The sequence below is a fragment of the Hemiscyllium ocellatum genome (genome assembly GCF_020745735.1).
Source record: "Hemiscyllium ocellatum isolate sHemOce1 chromosome 27 unlocalized genomic scaffold, sHemOce1.pat.X.cur. SUPER_27_unloc_23, whole genome shotgun sequence".
NCBI lineage: Eukaryota > Metazoa > Chordata > Chondrichthyes > Orectolobiformes > Hemiscylliidae > Hemiscyllium > Hemiscyllium ocellatum.
Genome location: NW_026867491.1, coordinates 557,517 through 561,758, shown reverse-complemented (window position 1 = coordinate 561,758; position 4,242 = coordinate 557,517). Strand labels below are relative to the sequence as shown.

The following is a 4,242-nucleotide window of genomic DNA, read 5'->3' as shown; positions in this document are numbered from 1 at the left end:
TTATAGAACATCAACTGACTGGCAGAAAACAGGATATGCAAAAATGGTTCTTTTGTCAAATTGGTTGTATATTTGAAAGTATGGTGGGGTTCCAACAGGCATCTCTGCTGGCTCCTCAACTTTCTACAATTATATAGATGACTTACAGGAGGGGATCAAAGGTATGTGGTTACATTTGCAGGAAACACAAAAATAGATTGAGAAGTACATTGTGGGGATGACATATCAAGGATGCAGATTGTTAGATTGGTTAAATAAATAAGCAAAACTCTTGCAAGTGGTGTACAATATGGTAAAATGCAATTTATTACCTATTTGGAGAACAACCGCATAATTCTGAGATGCAGAGGGATCCAGGGGCCTTGCAAAGTCACAAGTTAGAATGCAAGCGCAGCAAGTGATTAGAAAGGCCAATGACATAAATGTAAGGAGATTATGCCTCAGTTACAGAGCATTGGTGGGACTACATCTTGAACACGGTGCTCAGTTTTGATATCCTTACCTAAGGAAGAATGAAAATGCCTTAAAGGCAATTCACAGAAGGTAAACTGGATTGACACCCACAATGAACAGACTGTTTTATGGGAAATCATTAGTCAGGCAGGTCTGACTTTCAACCAGAGTTTGGAATAGCAAGGGGTGATTTGATTGAAGTTTCTATGAGCCTGAATGGTCTTCAAAAGATGGATGTTGAAGGATGTTTACTTACTGTTGTGAACGAACAATTAGATCACCCATTTATAGAGTCATAGAGATGTACAACATAGAAACAGATCCTTCGGTCCAACCCGGCCATGCTGACCAGATAACCCAACCCAATCTAGTCCCACCTGCCAGCACTCGGCCCATATCCCTCCAAACCATTCCTATTCATATACCCATCCAAATGCTGGGGGATTGAACATTACCAAGAATGACTATTGCAGTGGTCAGAGCTTGAACAGTTCATTTACAGAACAAGTCTAAACGGTCTTTACCCTGTAAAGGTGTTGTGTGCCAGTTTGATACCAGTTGTGCTGTGGGCTACCCTGGTAAGCCTTGCCCTATCCAAATAGGTCACACTGCAAAAGAGAAGATAGGGAAATGTTATCTTTCGGTTACAATTTGTTTCTTCAAAGTCACAATAGAATATTTGGCAGGGATGAAGTGGTCTGTTATGTGCTGACTTCAGCAAAAGACTTTTTGACCCCTAATGGCACCAATGTCTTCCCAATTATGGATGGGTGGAACTGTTCTGGGACAATAACCGCATCTCTTACTGAAAGACCCATCTATTGAACAGCCTCAAGGAAGTCACAAAGATAGGCAGGCCTCTTATTTGCAAGGTCCCTCCCTTACCTACACTAAACTTGGTTATTATTTTGAATAAAGTAAGTACTCCTCGTGCTGTAACTGTAGGAACATAGTCTCCCCTGAGTTTTGCACAGAATGGAAGCATCCAAAAGCTCTACAAAACAGGAATATCACACTTTGGGATATGCAGCTCTCAGTGACTTTTTTTTGTAGAAGGATTTTCAGGAGTTATTAGCCATCAAAACCGTATTGATATTATTTGTGGTCTCACCCTTTTGGGTAATGAGACAACTGCTGCTTTATTGAGATCAGGATTTAAAATTTGAATTTAGGCTGTTGTTAGGAGCAACAGGTGTATGTAGGTTTTTATTAACCACAAAATGGCATTTCAATTTTAAATAATATTTTAAAATAATATAACAAAATGGCTTCAGGTTATGATTTGACATTGAACTTGAATTGCTGCTTTGCTGAGTTGGTTGGATTTAGAAATAAAAGAGAACAATGGAGTTTGCATAATGTGAATCATAAGTAATTTGGTATTCGAACTAATCTTGAACTAGCAAGCATGGGATGATTTTGCACGTAAAACAATCTGTTTCCCAGGAAATATCATTGGACTAACCTGCTGTCAATCATGTCACCTTATTACATTTTATTGGTCTTTTCTTGTCATTAAGGCTGTGCTGTCTCAAAAATAAATAATGAGTAATTTTCAAAAGGAATTGTGTAATTTTGCCACGGAACATAAAGTTTTTAACCTGTGTTGCTGGACAAATCTGTGCTAGGCTGCCTTATTTCATTCAGCTCCCAGTGATTCTTTTGACCGATCTCGGGGGTCCAGACCTTCACCCTAACCTGCAGAACCCCGAACACTATGGATACACTTACCTCGGCCAGTCCACTCTAACCTGCACATCTCTGGACACTGGGGGTAAATTAGCATGGTCAACATACACTAACCAGACCATCCTTGGGCATTAATCAGTAATTTAGCATGGCTGAGCCCCCCTAACCTGCACATCACTACACTGTGTGGGGAATGAAGCTCGGCCAAGGCCGGGGCTGCCACGAGGTTGGAATTCTCTCCCGGAAATGACAGTTGATGGTGCCCTCACCAAGATGGCCGCCCGCGCTCCCCGCCCCAAAACAACATGCGCCTGACCCTCACAAAGATGGCGGCTGGTTGCCAGGCAACCCGAGAGCTCCTTCCCGGTGAAGTAAACACTGGGCCTGTGGGGCTTTTATTCGCGGCCTGCGGCCTCCCCCTAGGAGTTTATAAACTCCCCAGTCTCCCTCCTCCCGCGGTTCCCAATCCTACCCTGTCTCACTGTCTCCTCTCCCCGGGGGCAGGAGCCAGGTCTTGGCGCTCGGACCTGGCGACCTCCCCGGGATGTTTCTGAAACCTGGTCCTGTTCTGAAGAAGGATCCCGGACCCGAAACACGTCCTCACATTTCTCTCAACACGAGCTGCCGGACCTGCTCAGCTTTTCCAGCGGTTTCTGTTCTTGTTCCTTCAGCCGCCGGCGCCATTCCTCTCCCACACTCAGTCACACTGTCTTTGTCCGGCCGCGGGACCTACACTGCACATGCGCCAGCAAACAAGGGGCGGGGTCCAGACAACGTCGTCACCAACTGAGGGGGCGTGGTTGGGGGAGCCCTCCAAACAATCGGAGACAATGGGGGCGGGGCGATCGTTTTTCCGGCCCCCAGCCGCCAGAAAGGTGTTATTTAAAAAAGTTTCAAAGTAGTTTTTTAATAACTTTTCAGCCAGTTGTGAAATGTTATTCTAGACCTCTGGAAGGGTCAAACATTAGGAAAGTTTCAAACATAAACAAAGGGATAGTAAAAACGATAAATAAAAATAGGTAAGTTAACTTACAAAAGAAACCTCGCACTAAATATCAAAAAGGACAGCAAAAGCTTCTGTTGGTATGTTAATGGGAACAGAGTCGCTGAGCTAAGTGTGGTACCTTGGAAGATGAGAACTGTTAGTTCATTGGGGACACTGAAGTGGCAGAGATGATCTCAGTTTTTACGTTGGGAGACAACAGAACTATTCCTGTTAGAATTGGCAAGTCAGAGGCTGTAGAAAGGATAGAACTTAAACAATCAACATTGAGAGGGTAAAGGTACACAGCAAGCTATTTGGATTGAGGACAGACAAGTCGACTGGTGCTGATGGCCTACATCCTGGGTCCTGAAGGAAGTGGCAGTGGAGATAGTGAATTCATTAGTTACAAAATTCCAAAAATCTCTGAACATGGGAAAGATTCATTGCGTTTATTTAAGACTTGATATATATATGTTCTTGATTGTCAAGGGGATCAAAGGTTACGGGAAGAAAGCTGGAGAATGGAGTTGAGAAACATCTCAGCCATGATTGAATGGTGGAGCAGACTCGATGCACTGAATGGCCTAATTTCTGCTCCTGTGTCGTATGATCTTATGGTTCCATTGGTTTGGAAAAATGCTAATGTAACACTTGTATGCAAAATGGGAGGGAGGCCATATGTGGGAAATTGCAGACTAGTTCGTTGAACATTTGTTATAGAGTCATGGAGATGGAGGACCGGAAAATTTGTGGCTGTAAGAGCTGCTCCTTTTTTGAGGTATTTTGAGTTTTGGAGGCGATTTCCTTGAATTCCAGGAACAGCTATTAATGTTTTATATGTTGATGCATTGTTTTGGAACTTTGGAGTAAAAAAAATCAAGACAACAGCAATTTTAAAATGGAGAAAGACAGCCAAAGGCAGTGAGCACATGGTCTGTAAGGGAGAGAGAGAGAGAGAGAGAGAGAAAGAAACGTATATTACTAACGGACACAGCAGTGAATCTGCATAGTTACTGCCTCTGCTGTTTGAAATCATGTCTCTCTGAACATCTTGGAAAAATTTAAAAACAGCAAAATTCACAGCTGATCTTGGAGGAAAATGTGTAGGAGAGCTC

The 4,242-nt window shown here is 43.1% G+C and overlaps 1 long non-coding RNA gene across 1 annotated transcript; it reads right to left on the bottom strand.

Moving 5' to 3' along the window:
• Positions 1–213: 213 nt before the first annotated feature.
• On the bottom strand, positions 214–2,869 carry LOC132807773 (uncharacterized). The gene is made up of 3 exons (XR_009642000.1): positions 2,747–2,869; positions 978–1,061; positions 214–502 (listed from the first exon to the last, which is right to left on the bottom strand). It is a non-coding gene; the product is annotated as an uncharacterized LOC132807773 (long non-coding RNA).
• Between the last annotated feature and the right edge of the window lie 1,373 nt (positions 2,870–4,242).